The following is an 18909-nucleotide window of genomic DNA, read 5'->3' on the forward strand; positions in this document are numbered from 1 at the left end:
TTCCATGCAAATAGTCAAGGAAAAGAATTCTATAACTGTATACTAGAGATTCTTAAATTTTAACATGTATCAGTATCTTTTGATGGCTTGTTAAAACACAGACCACTGGACTCCATGTTCAGTTTTTAACTCAGTAACTGCTACTGCTCCGCTGGGAGCCCTACTTCAATAAATACTACTGGGTTGTAGATGATACCCAAAGGTCACTTAGTTCATCTCTCTTTCTCTGAATTGGTGGCAAACAATTTATAATTCCCAATTCAGGACCACTGACACCAACAGATTCAACATATCTAATTTCAAACAAAGCTCAAATAAAGTGGGACTAGAACATGGGCCAGGGAACCTAAAGTGTAATATGAAGAACTGAGTTAAAATTGATCTTCCCTGGTCACAGGAAGAGGTAAAGGATTGGCAACAGGACCACCTCTCACCTTCCCCTACATACAAAGCCCTTCACGGAAACTGCTCATATGATGTTATTGTGGGGACTGCAACTTTCTCAGCACTTTTAACTTAAGCAGGAAGGAGATTTGCTTCCAAGAGGGATGGAGGCCTGTGTAAGGGAAGAGTATGGGCAGTGAGGGGTGGGTGCTGCCCAATTTCATTTTGTTCAGCTCTGTCACCTGGCCCTCGTCAGAATGGCATGAACTAACTTTTGGCTTTGCTATATCTTGAAACACTGAATGACACTAGATTACTTCATCTACTTAAGTCTAATTTGTAAAGCAGGGACGAGAGGAGTATCTTCGTTGCAGGATGTTTTGAGAGTACATGAGATAATAAATGTATCTGCACTCTAAAATGCATTATAAGCCCAAGAGATGAAAAATTAGAAAGATGTGTCTATGTTGACCTTTCCAAATATACCCAGATATTAATATTTCAGTAGCTAAAACACAGCCAAAACTCTCATTAATATTCTTCTTTTTGATAAAGCAGGCATTCTAAATTACAAGAATAACATATCCATCTCCACCCTGTCCCAGGCATGAACTGTAACAAAGTTATTTTCATGAAAAATTTTTAAAAATGTGGCTTTTAGTCATTTTTTGTTTTTCATGAATGTCTGACTTAATATATCAAGTCAAGTGCAGGATGACAAAGTATCTTATTTCTTTATTACTTGACCTTTCTCACAGATTGATGTTGTTGATTATTCACTACTTGCAATCCTAGTTTTATATCATTCACCCTTGAGCTTGCTCCTTTCTCTGTGACCACTTTTCACAGTCCATCCCCATTTCTCTTCTATTACCAACCTTGAATGCAAGATTTCTATAGTACTTTTGTCCTTGGATAGCTTCAGTTCTCATTCTCCACACTGTACATTTCTTATGGACCAAAAGTTTGTGTCCTTCAACATTCATATGTTCAAGCCTAACCCTCAGTGTGGTTGTGTCTGAAGATGGGAATTCTAAGGAAGTAATGAAGGGTAAATGAGTTCACAGTGGTGTGGCTCTGAACCAACAGGATTAATATCCTTGTTAGAGACACCAGAGGGCTTATTTTCCTTCTGCATGCATGCACAGAGGGAAGGCCATATGGGCACATGGTGAAAAGGCAGCTCCCCATGAAACTGAAAGGGAGCTCTCACAAGAAAGCAATTTTGTCAGCACCTGTATCATGAACTTTCCAACCTCCAGAACTGTAAGAAAATAAATTTATGAGGTTTAAGCCATCGTCTGTGGTACTGAATGTTATGACCATCCCATACCTATAACTCCCATACCTGTACTGGTGGGGAACAAACTCAGGCCTCTGGTCTTAGTTCCCTAGCTTCAATTAGGTGTTAAGTCAGGTGTTTATAAGTCCTGGGTGTCCAACAGGCAGCACATATTCAACGTATCCAGATATTTTCTGTCCTCTCAAACCTGCACCTTTGCACACGCTACTTATCTGATTCATTCTGTCATCTAAGCAAGGAAGTAGAGAATTGCTTTCTTTTATAGGTCAGATGTCTGTTCTAAGATTCTTGAAAGCAAAATCCATCTTTGTACCTATTTGTCTCTAGAATGAGATTCAACACCAGGCAATTCATAGGCACTTAAAAGTGAATCAGTGAGTAATTGGGAGCACTCTATCACTTTGTCCACTCTAATCTGATTTTTGAACCAGCCAGAATGATTCAACCGCAAGTCTCTGAAGGCCATGGAAGCAGATATGGAAGAAGGGAGCACCTTCCTCCCCACTTAACCTCTCTTTGCTAAACTTCTAGGGACATTCAAATTCCACCAGTCTCATAACTTGAAGTTTTAAACTTGTAACTTTGTCTTTAGTATTTAGTCCTGCATTTCTCCTTTGGGCTTGCCAACTCATTCTGATTCCTTAATTTAAATCTTAAACTCTCTAAGGACTTTAACATGGAGTTGAAACTAGTTTTCCTGTGCTTGGCAATTTGTGAAAATTCTTCCATGTTAGCTGTGTTGTATGAGACTCAGGCCAGCACCTGGAACAAATTCATTCCAGTACTCTGAGGGATCGTATACATATTTCAATAATAATAATTGTGACTATGGCTATTTACTGAGTATTTGATATGGGCTGGGGATCAGTGTTAATCATTTTACATAAGAAATCTCATCCAATTCATTTTCACATTAATTCTATTAGGGATGCACTGATAATCCCCATGTTGCCCATGAGGAAATTAAATCTTGGGGAAATTATATAACTTATTCAAGATTATAGAGTTAATAAGTGGTAAAACATGGATTGGAATCAAGTCAAAGTCTTACCATCTTTTCAAACAGAACTTGAAGTTTGCCAGTGATCAACTTAGAAGATAAAATCTGAGCATCAGATGTGTGACATGAACACAGTTCAGTACGCCCCGTCAAAGCTGCGTAAGTTGCTGTGTAATAGCATTCCTAGGTCGACTACTCAACTGCTCTGTGGTGTAGTTAAAATAGGCACATAGGCTAAAGGCTAGGAGCAAGAGGATTCCCACAAGCCCATGTGGAATACAAGGTTTATTCTTTCAGAGAAACAGGATTAGAAGGAGCTGTTTCTGTAACACATCAGAAGAGATTTAAGAAGTTTAATCACCCTTGGGCTGGGACAGTGCTTCTCTTAATGTTTTTCAAGAGGAACGTCATGGGCTGAGTCTTCTGTCCTAAGTGCAGCTGTGGAGCATATAAAATAATTTGCCAGCCATAAAAAGCACTGGTTTGTAATTGCAAATGTAATGGATTAACCAAATGCCACACATGTGACTCTTAAGGAGTCCATTTAAAATAATAACCTATTTAGGAATAATCACTTAGAGTGTGTCCTCTCTAAGCTGTTCCTGGAGGCAGGACACTTAAATTAGTTTAACAAGAGTGTTGTAAAAAAGAAAATTTACAAACTGCTTGCTTTATCACTTTCTTTTACAGTTGGTTGTTCTTGCAAATGTATCAGGACTGTTAATTTTGTTCTTTTATCCTCATGTATTTAATAAGAGGAAATGAAATTGTGCCTTAAAGAGACACTCATTTTTCTCCGGTCAAACTTGGTAGTGACTAGGCAGGGTTGTTTCAGTAAAGGTAGGACCAGGATATCAAAGGAGGTCAGAGGAATATCATGCAGTGCCATGGAGAAAGGAGTTGAGAAGTCCCAAAGAGAATCTTTTCTTTCCTTTGAGAAAACATATATTTGATGCCCTGTTGTCATGGGACTTCAATCTGTTGATGACTCATTTTCCTATGTTCTTCCGTCATCTTTGTGATATTTTAGCAACTAAAAGAACAATAAAGTTGGACAAGAAGTTGCTATGTGTGTGTATGTGTATCACTGAGTGAAGAATTTAGCACATAATATAAATGATTTTGAGAATATAAAAAATAACTTCTATCATATTTTATTATATCTTATAAATAGAAGTTATATGTAAATATTTAGTAGCACATAAACCTGTCTCCCTGTGTAGAACATATGGAGAATGGTCAAGAAAAATGGCCCATTCAAACTATTCAAAGAGATCAAAAACTTTTCTTTTATCATTAAAATATTAAACAGCAGCCCCCTCCGGCGGGAAGCGCCTCTCTAGGCTAGCTTCTTGGGGCAGATCGCCCAGTGAGAGCCTTTCGACTCAGAGCCAGCCACAAGTCCCCAAGCCAGCGGAGACCTCCGACCCGCAAGCAGCTTCTGGGACCAGGGCTGGGCAGCCAGAGACCTCTCCAAGCAGCCTTACTCCCCTCCAGTTGCAGGCTTTTTACACGGGGCGATCCAAGATGGTGGACTAGAGGGTGACTGCATCTCCAGTCTCTCAAGAACCCAGTATTCAAGAAGGGGAAGCATTGAGAGACTCGGACTAAAATAGAACCATGGGGTGAGTCTCCCCCAACCAGTGAAGCTCAGCTGGGCGGCAGGCCCGGATTCGAGCAGCTTATTAGAGTAGGAAAGGGGAGATAGAGTCTCCCCCAGGCAGCTCTGTGCACTCTGGCGGTGGGCTCCTCCCACAGGGCCAATTCTCCAGCCTCGTGGAGCAGGACCCCCATTGAGAGCCTTTCTGCACAGAAGCAGCTCGGCCTGCTCTGGCCCACCCTGCTGCCAGCTCCGGCCCACCCCCAGGTTGCTTCAGAGACCACCACAGGGCGCCGGGACTTCCCCAAGCAGCCCAGCCCCCTCTGGCGGGAAGCGCCTCTCTAGGCTAGCTTCTCGGGGCAGACCGCCCAGTGAGAGCCTTTCGACACAGAGCCAGCCACAAGTCCCCAAGCCAGCGGAGACCTCTGACCTGCAAGCAGCCTCTGGGACCAGGGCTGGGCAGCAAGAGACCTCTCCAGGTCTCTCTCCCTGGAACCAGTAGCAGGCTACGGGCAGCGTTCTTCAGAAACACTACATTATCAAGTTAATCCAAGACTTCAGGCTACTGAAGGCTGGTAGATGATACACTGGAAATGTACAGGACACTATAAGCCAATAGAGGAAATCTGCAATAACACAGAGTCCCACTGAAATCTGACCAATATGAGAAAACAAGGAAACAAAATGTCCGAAACAAACCTAGATACTATATCAATAAAACCCAATGACGGCACAGCAGAAGATATGTCAGAAAGGGAGTTCAGAATGTACATAATTAAAACAATCAGGGAAGCAAACGAGGAGATGAAAGAACAAATGCAGGCATTAAATGAATGCACCAATCAACAGTTAAAAGAGCAAATACGGGAAGCAAAAGAGCATTTCAATAAAGAGGTGGAGATACTGAAAAAAAAAAAAAAAACAAACAAACAGAAATCCTTGAAATGAAGGAAACAATAAACCAAGTTAAAAACTCCATAGAAAGCATAAACAATAGGATAGATCACCTGGAAGACAGAACCTCAGATATTGAAGACAAAATATTTAATCTTGAAAACAAGGTTGACCAAACAGAAAAGATGGTAAGAAATCATGAACAGAATCTTCAAGAATTATGGGATATCATGAAGAGGCCAAATTTAAGAATTATTGGGATTGAAGAAGGCTTAGAGAAACAAACCAAAGGAATGAACAATCTATTCAATGAAATAATATCAGAAAATTTCCCAAATCTGAAGAATGAAATGGAAATCCAAGGACAAGAGGCTTAGAGGACTCCAAATATACAAAATTACAACAGACCTACACCAAGGCACATTATTATGAAAATACCTAACATACAAAATAAAGACAGAATTTTAAAGGCCGCGAGAGAAAAGAATCAGATTACATTCAGGGGGAAACCAATAAATATATCAGCAGATTTTTCAATCCGGACCCTAAAAGCTAGAAGGGCCTGGAAAAACATTTACCAAGCCCTGAAAGAAAATGGATGCCAACCAAGAATTTTATACCCAGCAAAACTTACTTTCAGATTTGACGATGAGATAAGATCCTTCCCTACTGCTTAAAGGAAGCATAAATCAGCAAGACATAACAATCATAAATATCTATGCCCCGAATATTGGCTCATCCATGTACATCAAACAAATCTTTGTCAATTCCAAAAATCAAATAGACCACAACACAATAATACTAGGTGATTTTAACACACCTCTCTCACCACTGGATAGATCATCTAAACAAAAATTGAATAAAGATCTCAATAACAAAATCAACAATTTAGACTTAACCGACTTATATAGAATATACTATCCAACAAAGAACGAATACACTTTCTTCTCAGCAGCAGATGGATCCTTCTCTAAAATAGACCATGTTTTATGCCACAAAGCTACTGTTAGCAAATACTAGAAGATAGAGATACTACCTTGTACTCTATCAGATCATAATGGACTGAAATTAGAAATAAATGACAGAATAAAAAACAGAAACTTCTCCAATACTTGGAGATGAAATAATACACTCTTACATGATGAATGGACAACAGAAGACATCAGGAGGGAAATTAAAAATTCTTAGAAGCAAATGAGAACAAAGACATATCATATCAAAATCTCTGGGACACTATAAAAGGAGTACTTACAGGAAGATTTATTTCATGGGGTGCATTCAACAAAGGGAGTAGAAATCAACAAACAAATGACTTAACACTACAGCTCAAAACCCTCGAAAAAGAAGAGTAGACCAACACCAAAAGTAGTAAAAGACAGGAAATAGTTAAAATCAGAGTCAAAATCAAGGAAAATGAAACAAAAGAAAAAATCTGAAAAATTAACAAAATAAAGAGTTGGTTCTTTGAAAAAATAAACAAAATTGATAAATCCTTCGCCACACTAACAAAGAGAAAGAGGGAGAAAACTCAAATTACTAAAATTCGGAACGAACAAGGAAATATTACAACGGACATGAGTGAAATACAAAACATAATTAGAAGCTATTTTGAAAACCTATACTCCAACTAAACAGAAAACCTCAAAGACATCAACAAGTTTCTAGAGACATATGAATTACCTAAACTGAATGAGGAGGACATACACAACTTAAATAAATCAATTTCAAGCAATGAAATAGAAGAGGTCATCAAAAGCCTACCAACAAAGAAAAGTCCAGGACCAGATGGGTTCTCAGCCGAGTTCTACGAAACCTTTAAAGAACAGCTCATTCCAATACTCCTCAAAGTATTCCATAAAATAGAAGAGGAGGGAACCCTCCCAAACTCATTTTATGAAGCCAATATCACCCTGATACCTAAGCCAGACAGAGACACATCGAGGAAAGAAAATTTCAGACCAATATCCTTAATGAACATCGATGCAAAAATTCTCAACAAAATTTTAGCAAATCGCATACAAAAATACGTTAAAAAGATAGTGCACCATGATCAAGTGGGTTTTATCCCAGGGATGCAAGGATGGTTCAACATCCGGAAATCAATAAATGTGATTCACCATATCAACAGACTCAAAGTTAAGAATCGCATGATTATTTCAATAGATGCAGAAAAAGCATTCGATAAAATATAACATCTCTTCATGCTCAAAACACTAGAAAAAATTGGGGTAGTGGGATCATTCCCTAAAATTGTGAAGGCATCTACACTAAGCTCATGGCCAATATCATTTTAATGGTGAAAAACAGAAAGCAAACCCCCTAAAAACTGGAACAAGGCAGAGATGCCCTCTTTACCACTTCTATTCAACATTGTTCTTGAGACTCTAGCCAGAGCAATTAGACAAACCAAAGAAATTAAAGGGATATGAATTGGAAAAGAGGAACTCAAACTATCCCTGTTCGCTGATGACATGATTATATATTTAGAGGAACCTGGAAATTCCACCAGAAAACTCTTAGAACTCAGAAGTGAATTCAGTAAAGTAGCAGGTTACAAGATCAATGCTCATAAATCCAATGCATTTTTATAAGTAAGTGATGAATCTTCAGAAAGAGAAATTAGGAAAACTACCCCATTCACAATAGCCTCGAAAAAAATAAAATACTTGGGAATCAATCTCACAAAAGAGGTGAAAGACCTCTACAATGAGAACTACAGAACACTAAAGAAAGAAATTAAAAAAACCTTAGAAGATGGAAAGATCTCCCATGTTCATGGATAGGCAGAATTAATATTGTCAAAATGGCCCTACTACCAAAAGTGCTATATAGATTCAATGCAATTCCAATTAAAATCCCAATGATGTACCTTACAAAAATAGAGCAAGCAATTATGAAATTCATCTGGAGGAATAAGAAACCCAGAATACCTAAAACAATCCTCAGTAGGAAGAGCGAAGCAGGGGGTATCGCAGTACCAGATCTTCAACTCTATTACAAAGCAATAGTAACAAAAATGGCATCGTATTGGTACCAAAATAGACAGGTAGATCAATGGTACAGAATAGAGGACATGGACACAAACCCAAATAAATACAATTTTCTCATACTAGACAAAGGGGCCAAAAATATGCAATGGAGAAGAGATAGCCTCTTCCACAAATGGTGCTGGGAAAACTGGAAAACCATATGCAACAGAATGAAATTAAATCCCTACCTCTCACCCTGCACAAAAATCAACTCAAAATGGATCAAGGACCTTGGAATCAGTCCAGAGACCCTGCATCTTATAGAAGAAAATGTAGGTCCAGATCTTCAACATGTCGGCCAAGGATCAGACTTCCTTAACAGGACTCCCATAGCACAAGAAATAAAAGTAAGAATCAACAACTGGGAGAGATTCAAACTGAAAAGCTTTCTCTCAGCAAAGGAAACTATCAGTAATGTGAAGAGAGAAACTACAGAGTGGGACAATATCTTTGCCACTTATACTTCAGATAGAGCGCTAATATCCCCAATCTATAAAGAACTCAAAAAACTCTACACCAAGAATACAAATAATCCAATCAAAAATTGGGCTAAGAAAATGAACAGACACCTCACAGAAGAAGATGTACAAGCAATCAACAGATATATGAAAAAATGTTCAACATCTCTAGTAATAAGAGAAATGCAAATCAAAACTACATTAAGATTTCATCTCACCCCAATTAGAATAGCGATTATGAAGAACACAGGCAACAATAGGTGTTGGCGAGGATGTGGGGAAAAAGGTACACTCATACATTCCTGGTACGGCTGCAAATTAGTGCAGCCACTCTGGAAAGCAGTATGGAGATTCCTCAGAAAGCTTGGAATGGAACCACCATTTGACCCAGCTATCCCACTCCTTGGCCTATACCCAAAGGACTTAAAATCAGCATACTACAGAGACACAGCCACATCAATGTTCATAGCTGCTCAATTCACCATAACCAGATTGTGGAACCAACCTAGATGCCCTTCAGTTGTTGAATGGATAAAGAAATTGTGGCATATATATATATACAATGGAATATTACTCTGCCATGAAGAATGATAAAATTATGGCATTTGCAGGTAAATGGATGAAATTGGAGAATATCATGCTAAGTGAGATAAGCCAATCTCAAAAAACTAAAGGATGAATGATCTTGCTGATAAGCGGATGAGGATATATAATGGAGAGTAGGAGGGGTTAGCATTAGGGCTAGGGTTAGGTTTAAGTTTAGGGATAAGGAGGGTGGTAAGAATGGAGAAAGGAAGGACTGTATAGAGGGAAAAGAGGGGTGGCAGCGGTGGGGGGAAGGAGAAAAATAACAGAATGAATCAAACAACATTGCCCTATGTAAATTTATGATTTTTAATAAAAAAATGGAAAAAAAAGATAATAACCATAAAAAAATTAAACAAATTTAAGACCCACTAAATAAGGTTTTAAGCATTATTAAATAATTAAGGGTCTTGAAATTGACACCAGAACTTATGCAGGAATTCTTAGCCTGGAATTCATAGACTTTTCCTTTCCCTCTAAGAAGTCTGAATATTGGTGGAAAAAAATATATAGTTTGTACTCTACTAACCTCTAAAATTTATCATTATGTCAAATGTGAAAAGTAGCAGGGCTGGGGATATAGCTCAGTTGATAGAATGCTTAACTCACAAGCACGAGGCCCTGGGTTCAATCCCTGGCACTGCCAAAAGAAAAAAAAAAAAAAAAAAAGAAAAGAAAAGCAAAAAAGCCACAGACGTATTAGTAAATATTATCAAGATTTTCAGAGTATGACAACTATTAAAATATTATTTTAGTTATTACTTTAAAAGTACTATTGTTATTGATGTACTCGATCTGCTAATTGATAAAGAAGCACATGTATTATTATTTGGATGAACCATGTAAATTGCCCATGTTTGCAATTTTTTTTTAACTTAAAAATGATTTTGTGTGGTTAAGACTAATATATTATCATTTTTAATTAAAATAGACTTGATACTTGTATTTCAGTATATATTCTTACTTTTTATGTGCTTCCTTTCTTGTTTTGAAATTATTTTTCTGAAAAGGATTCCCTTGACTTTGCAAGCCGCCAAAGAGGTTCATGACATGAAAGATTTTAAAAATATCAATGGTTGTAGTCAGGCATGGTGTTGCATGCCTTTAATCTCAGAAACTTGGAAGGCTGAGGGAGGAGGGTCACAAATTTAAGTCTAGCCTTAGCAACTTAGTGAGATTCTGTATCAAAAGGAAAAAAAAAAACCAAAAAAACCAAAAAAAAAAAAAAAGGACTGAGGATATAGCTCAGAGGTAAAGCAACTAGTGGCCCAACAATCCCCTCAACAACAACAAAAAAAGAATGTCAGTGGTAAGGAGTTTGGACTTTTTATTTTTATTTTTTAAAATTTTTACAGACTATATTTTGGTTCATTGTACACAATTGGGTACAACTTTTCTTTTCTATGGTTGTGCATGATGTAGATTCATACCATTCATGTGATCATACATGTACATAGGGTAATGATGTCTGCCTCATTCCACCATCTTTCATACCCCCACCCCCTCCTCCCTCTCATTTCCCTCTTTGTAATCTAAAGTTCCTCCAACCCCCACCCCCATTATGTATCATCATCCACTTATCAAGGAAAACATTTGGCTTTGGTTTTTTGGAATTGGCTTATTTCACTTAGCATGATATTCTCCGATTCATCCATTTATCTGCAAATACCATATTATTCTTCTTTATGGCTGATAATTGGTGCAGTCACTCTGGAAAGCAGTATGGAGATTCTTCAGAAAACTTGGAATGGACTCATTTTTCGACCCAGTTATCCCACTCCTCAGTTTATACCCAAAGGACTTAAAATTAGCATACTACAGTATTGCAGTCACATCAATGTTTTCAGCACCTCAATTCACAATAACTAGATTGTAGAACCAACCTAGATGCCCTTCAACAAATGAATGGATAAAGAAACTGTGGTATATATACACAATGAAATATTATTCAGCCATAAAGAAGAATAATATTATGGTATTTGCAGATAAATGGATGGAATTGGATTTTGGATTTTTGACAAATTTTGTCACTTAATATCTGTGAGATTTTGAAAAAATTGTTTAACTGTTCTTTTTTTATTGTAAACAAATGGGACAATGTTGTTTCTGATTGTATATGTAGTAAAAGCATACAATTTACATAATCAAACATTTACATAGGATAATGACGTTTGATTCATTCTGTTATTTTTTCCTTCCCCCACCCCTCCCACCTCTCTTTTCCCTCTATACAGTCCCTCCTTCCTCCATTCTTGCCCCTCTCCAACCCCCCATTATGTGTCATCATCCACTTATCAGTGAGATCATTTGCCTTTTGGATTTTTGAGATTGGCTTATCTCACTTAGCATGATATTCTCCATTTCATCCATTTGCCTGTAAATGCCATAATTTTATTATTCTTTATAGCTGAGTAATATTCCATTGTATATATATACCACAGTTTCTTTATCCATGCATCAATTGAAGGGCATCTAGGTTGGTTCCACAATCTGGCTATGGTGAATTGAGCAGCTATGAACATTGATGTAGCTGTATCTCTGTAGTATGGTGATTTTAAGTCCTTTGGGTATAGGCCAAGGAGTGGGATAGCTGGATCAAATAATGGTTCCATTCCAAGTTTTCTAAGGAATCTCAACACTGCTTTCCAGAGTGACTGCACTCATTTGCAGCCGTACCAGGAATGTATGAGTGTACCTTTTTCCCCACATCCTCGCCAACACCTATTGTTGCTAGTATTCTTGATAATTGCCATTCTAATTGGAGTGAGATGGAATCTTAGTGTAGTTTTGATTTGCATTTCTCTTATTACTAAAGATGGTGAACATTTTTTCATATGTTTGTCGATTGCTTGTAGATCTTCTTCTGTGAAGCGTCTGTTCACATCCTTAGTCCATTTGTTGATTGGGTTATTTGTAGTCTTCGTGTAGAGTTTTTTGAGTTCTTTATATATTCTGGAAATTAGTGCTCTATCTGAGGTATGAGTGGTGAAGATATTCTCCCATTCTGTAGCCTCTCTCTTCACATTGCTCATAGTTTCCTTTGCTGAGAGAAAGCTATTTAGTTTGAATCTATCCCAGTTGTTGATTCTTGCTTTTATTTTTTGTGCTATGGGAGTCCTGTTAAGGAAGTCTGATCCTAAGCCAAAAAGATCAAGATTTGGACCTACTTTTTCTTCTATAAGATGCAAGGTCTCTGGTCTGATTCTGAGGTCCTTGATCTATTTTGAGTTTAGTTTTGTGCAGGGTTTCATTCTGTTGCACGTGGATTTCCAGTTTTTCCAGCACCATTTGTTGAAGAGGCTATCTTTTCTCCATTGCATATTTTTGGCACCTTTGTCTAGTATGAGAAAATTGTATTTATTTGGCTTTGTGTCCATGTCCTCTACCATTGATCTACCTGTCTATTTAGGTGCCAATACCATGCTGTTTTTGTTACTGTTGCTTTGCAGTATAGTTGAAGTTCTGGTATTGCAATACCCTCTGCTTCATTCTTCCTGCTAACAATTGTTTTTAGCTATTCTGGGTTTCTTATTCTTCCAGATGAATTTCATAATTGCTTGCTCTATTTCTGTAAGGTACACCATTGGGATTTTAATTGGAATTGCATTGAATCTGTATAGCACTTTTGGTAGTATGGCCATTTTTACAATATTAATTCTGCCTATCCAAGAACATGGGAGATCTTTCCATCTTCTAAGGTCTTCCTCAATTTCTTTCTTCAATGTTTTGTAGTTTTCATTGTAGAGATCTTTTACCTCTTTGGTTAGATTGATTCCCAAGTTTTTTTTTTTTTTTTTTTTTTGAGGCTATTGCAAATGGAGTTGTTTTCCTCATTTCCCTTTTAGCTGTTTCATCGCTTCAGTATAAAAATGCTTTAGATTTATGTGTGTTGATTTTATAGCCTACTATTTTTGCTGAATTCATTGATGAGGTCTAGAAGTTTTCTGGAGGAGATTTTTGGATCCTCTAAATATAGAATCATGTCATAAGCAAATAGTGACAGCTTAAGTTCCTCTTTTCCTATTCATATCCCTTTAATTTCTTTAGTCTGCCTAATTGCTCTGGCTAGAGTTTTGAGGACAATGTTGAATAGAAGTGGAGAAAGAGGACATCCCTGTCTTGTTCCCGTTTTAAAGGGAATGGTTTCAGTTTTTCTCCATTAAGAATGATTTTGGCCATGGGCTTAGCATAAATAGCTTTTACAATGTTCAGGTATGTTCTTACTATCCCTATTTTTTCTAGTGTTTTGAGCATGAAGGGGTGTTATATTTTGTCGAATGTGTTTCTGTGTCAATTAAAATAACCATATGAATCTTATCCTTAAGTCTATTGACATGATGGATTACATTTATTGATTTACAGATGTTAAACCATTCTTGCATTCCAGGGAGGAACCCCCCTTGATCCTGGTGCACAATTTTCTTAATATGCTTTTGGATACGGTTTGCCAATATTTTTTTAAGGATCTTTGCATCTATATTCATCAAGGATATTTGTCTAAAATTTTCTTTCCTTGATGTGTCTTTTCCTGGTTTGGATATGAGGGTGCTATTAGCTTCATAGAATGAGTTTGGTAGGGTACCCTCTTTTTCTATTTTCTGGAATACTTTGAGAAGTATTGGAATGATATCTTCTTTGAAGGTCTTGTAGAACTCAGCTGAGAATCCATCTGGTCCTGGGCTTTTCTTGGATGGTAGGTTTTTAATGGCTTCTTCTATTTCATTGCTTGATATTGATCTGTTTAAATTGTGTATGTCATTCTATTTCAGTTTGGGAGGAGCATATGTCTGTAGAAATTTGTCAATGTCTTCAGTACATTCTATTTTGTTGGAATACAGATATTCAAAGTAGCTTCTCATTATGTTCTGTATCTCAGTGGTGTCTGACATGATATTTCCTTTTTCATCACAAATTTTAGTAATTTGAGTTTTCTCTCTCCTTCTCTTTGTTTGTGTGGCTAAGGGTTTGCCTATTTTGTTTACTTTCTCAAAAAACCTACTTTTTGTTTTGTCAAGTTTTTGAATTGTTTCTTCTGTTTCAATTTCATTGATTTCAGCTCTGAGTTTAATTATTTCCTATCTTCTACTACTTTTGCTGTTATTCTGTTCTTCTTTTTCTAGGATTTTGAGCTGTAATGTTAGGTCATTTAATTGTTGACTTTTCATTCTTTTCTGGAATGCGCTCCATGCAATGAATTTTCCTCTTAGTACTGCTTTCATAGTGTCCTGAGATTTTGGTATGTTGTATCGTCATTCTCATTGACCTCTAAGAATTTTTTTATCTCCTCCCTGATGTTTTCTGTTATCCATGTTTCATTCAATAGCATATTATTTAGTATCCAGGTATTGGAGTAATTTCTATTTTTTATTTTGTCATTGATTTCTACTTTCAGTCCATTATGATCTGATAGAACACAAGGCAGTATCTCTATTTTTTTGCATTTCCTAAGGGCTGCTTTGTGGCATAACATATGGTCTATTTTCGAGAAGTTTCCATGTGCTGCTGAGAAGAAAGTGAATCCGCTTGTTGATGGATGGAATATTCTATATGTGTCTATTAAGTCTAGGTTATTGATTGTGTTATTGAGTTCTATGTTTTCTTTGTTTGGTTTTTGTTTGGAAGATATATCTAGTGGTGACAGCGGTGTGTTAAAGTCACCCAGAATTATTGTGTTGTGGTCTATGTGATTCCTGAAATTGAGAAGGATTTGTTTGATGTACAGGGATGCACCATTGTTTGGGGCATATTTACTATCGTTATGTGTTCCTGATTTATGGTTCCCTTAAGCAGTATGAAATGTCCTTCTTTATCCCTTCTGACTCACTTTGGCTTGAAGTCCACTTTATCTGATATAAGGATGGAAACCCCCACTTTTTTACTGAGTCCATGTGTGTGGTAGGTAGGTTTTTTCCCATCCTTTCACCTTTAGTCTATGGATGTCTTTTTCTATGAGATGAGTCTCTTGCAGGCAGCATATTGTTGGGCCTTTCTTTTTAATGCATTCTGCCAGTCTATGTCTTTTGATTGATGAGTTCAGCCATTAATGTTCAGGGTTATTATTGAGATATGATTTGTATCCCCAGTCATTTGGCTTATTTTTGGTTTTAAGTTGGCTTGGTTTCTCCTTTGAATGGTTTTTCTCTAAGGTAGTTCCTCCTTTTGCTGACCTACATTGTTGTTTTTCATTTCCTCCTCTCCTCATGGAATATTTTGTTGAGAACATTCTGTAGCACAGGCTTTCTATTTGTAAACTCTTTTAACTTTTGTTTATCATGGAAGGATTTTATTTCATCTTCAAATCTGAAGGTTAGTTTTGCTGGGTATAGGATTCTTCATTGGCAACCATGTTCTTTCAGAGCTTGAAATATGTTGTTCTAGGCCCTTCTAGCTTTTAGAGTCTGGGTTGAGAAGTCAGCTGCTATCTGTTTTGGTCTCCCCCATATGTAATCTGATGCTTTTCTCTCGGGGCCTTCAAAATCCTATCTTTATTTTGAATGTTAGGCATTTTCATTATAATGTGCCTTGGTGTAGATCTGTTGTGATTTTGTGCATTTGGTGTTCTCTAAGCCTCTTGTATTTGATTTTCCATTTCATTCTTCAGGCTTGGGAAATTTTCTGATATTATTTCATTGAATAGGTTGTTCATTCCTTTGGTTTGTATCTCTGTGCCTTCCTCAATCCCAATAATTCTTAAATTTGGTCTTTTCATGATGTCCCATAGTTCTTGGAGATTCTGTTCATGATTTCTTACCATCTTCTCTGTTTGGGCGACTTTATTTTCCAGATTAAATATTTTGTCTTCATTTTCTGAGGTTCTGTCTTCCAAGTGGTCTAGTCTGTTGGTGATTCTTTCCATTGAGTTTTTTATTTGGTTTATTGTCTCCTTCATTTCAAGGATTTCTGTTTGGGTTTTTTTAGAATCTCTATCTCTTTGTTGAATCTCTATCTCTTTGTTTTGCTTCCTGTAGGTGCTCTTTCAGCTTATTGGTATTATCATTCATTGCCTGCATTTGCTCTCTTATCTCATCCTTTGCTTCGCGAATCATCTTAATCATGTATAATCTGAATTCCTTTTCTGACATTTCTTCTAACATACTGTCATTGGATTCTATTAATATAGAATCTAGATTTGTTTGGATCATTTTCTTCCCTTGTTTTTTCATGTTGTTCATGTATCTTCCCCCTCTAGCAATGTAGATCTGGGGTGTTGCAGATTTCCCCCTATAAGCTTATAGTGGCCCTATAGGATTCCAAAACCCTTTTTTAAGGGGAGATCAATATTAGCAGTGCCCAATTCAGACACTATGCAATCCTAGACCAAATAGCCCCTATGAGGACAATAACAAAATTGTCATAATAAACAGAATGAGTTCAAATATTATCTTCAGTAAAACAAACAGATTTGCAATAAGGTCTGCAGTTTCTAATGGAGGACAAAGAGGATGCAGAGGGATGTAGAATGTGGCTGTTAATGGGATAAGAAAAGATTATACATAAGTTCTAGATAATAGAAAGGGTGAGAGTGTAATCAAAAGAAATTGGATGGTAGCCTGCAAAAAAGGGAGAAAGAGACTCTGAGGGAACAGGCAAACAAAAGGAAAAGAGAGCAAGAAAAGTAAAGAAATAAAAACAAGTTTTTTCTATAAGGAGAAAAAAGAAAATCTACAGTATAACAGTCATATAGTAGTGAAACCTCCCAGTGTTCAGTAGCCTGATGCATGAGAGGTGCCTGACAATGAGCTTCAAACCTCCAGCAGGCGTCTCAGAATGGGATTTGCTGTACCCAAAGATCGGAGCTACGACTTCCAGGATTATCCAAGATGGCTGCTCTGGCTTCGAAATGTGTTGGGAAATGGGGAGCTGCAGCTCAGGTGTGGACGTGGTCAGCTGGAGGTCCTGGAGACGGGATGCAGTTGGTCTGGCAGGGGTCCTGGAGGTCCCGTATTTTTGGTGTGGTTGTGGATCCTGGAGGCCGGGTGCAATCAGTCGTTCTGGGGTCCTAGTGATAGGGCGCAGTCAGTTGGTCTGGGGGTCCTGGCGGCAGGGAGCAGTTAGTCAATGTGAGGGCTCTAGAGGCAGGGAGTGATTGGTCGAGCTGAGGGATCCTGGAGACGGGACTCAGTCTGGCCAGGGGGGTCCTATGGGGCCTGGCTATAGTCCCAAAATGGCGGCAGTCACGTGTAACCAAACCTGCAGGTACTGTGACAGAGAACTTCCAGGCAACAGCAGCAGCTGGCGCTCCACTGGCAGTTTGCTGACTGTTGTCGGACGATGGGGAGGTGAACCTTGTGCGTTGGGTGATGGATAGGTGTAAGGCAGGTGATGGACAGGCGAGAGGCAGGCAAATGGCAGATGATAGGCACCTGACAGTGAGCAATCTGCACTCAAAAAAGGCGTCAATATGCTGACAGACTGCAGGTCATCACAGTAGACAAATGGAGTAAACACCAGGGAATCGGTAAGCAGCAAAAACTGCCTCACCAAGAAACAGATATCCTCTGCTTGAAACCAGAGTTACGGAGTGACAAGGAACACAGCCTCCCTCTAGTCCACCATCTTGGATCCCCCCAAATTGTTTAACTTTTCTATGTCTCTGTTTTCTTGAGTGAGGAAAAATGAAGGATATAGTGACTTTCTTATAGAACTAAAGGAAATATTGAATGCTCAGGGACAGACCTCAATAAACATATTACTCCTCTTCAACTCCTAATCATATTTACTGCTTTAGTTGTATTGCAAAATTTCAGTAAAAGCGTTGTTTATGTGTTTAAATGATTTCAGTTTTTTTTTTTTTTTTTTTGATGGAGGGTTGAATTTTATCTACCAAAAAGATATGCCAAAATCTTACCCCTACTACTTCAGAATATGACCTTATTTGGACATAGAATTTCCAAAATTAAAAGAAAATCATTATGGGAGGCCCTAATCCAATATGACTGTTCTCCTTATTGAAATTGGCAATGAGAAGAAATGCAGACACAGACACAGACAGACACAGAAGGAGGATGTGAAAACACACAAGAAGATCAGAAGACAGGACTAGAATGATACATCTACAGGCCAAAGAATGCCCAAGATAGCTGACAAGCCATCAGAAGCTAGAAAGAGGTGAGACAATACATTACTATATTTTTAAGCCACATAGCCTTTTATTATGGCAGTCTTAGAAATAAAAAAAAATAGTATTTTAAATTTCTCTAGCTTCATGTATGTCTTCTACACCTTTTGGAACACAATGTGTTTCCTATTTTTTATTTATATACATATACTTGTATATCTGCATATACTATATTTATATGTGTACATGTACACACATTTCTTTATTTGCTTATGCATCCTTAGCCTCATCTGTTTTTACTTAGCTTAAACTAGAAATTAACATAAAAACAGCTCATGAATAACCGTGGTTTTCAGAATCATTGGACATATTTCATGTACACTGGGAACTGAATTATCCTAATAGCCATTACAAAGTAGCTTATACCAAAGGATTTTTATTCCTCAGTGGTTAGATTAATACAATGATACAGATTTGTTATGAAACACTGCACATTTAAAATGAAGTCTACAATCACTTTCTGTATAGAATGATGTCATTGAAAGAACTTGCCAGATAAAAGCAAATTGAAGAATGAACTTTGCTCAGTTCTAAAATT

The 18909-nt window shown here is 37.5% G+C and overlaps 1 long non-coding RNA gene across 1 annotated transcript in view; it reads left to right on the forward strand.

Moving 5' to 3' along the window:
- The window catches only part of LOC306663846, a 162150-nt gene that overhangs the window by 116363 nt on the left and 26878 nt on the right, over nt 1–18909 (forward strand). The window contains exon 3 of the long non-coding RNA XR_013764564.1: nt 18219–18361. This is a non-coding gene — a long non-coding RNA (uncharacterized lncRNA). The remainder of the gene's footprint in view (nt 1–18218; nt 18362–18909) is intronic.

This window comes from Sciurus vulgaris (genome assembly GCF_902686455.1).
Source record: "Sciurus vulgaris genome assembly, chromosome: 6".
Lineage (NCBI taxonomy): Eukaryota > Metazoa > Chordata > Mammalia > Rodentia > Sciuridae > Sciurus > Sciurus vulgaris.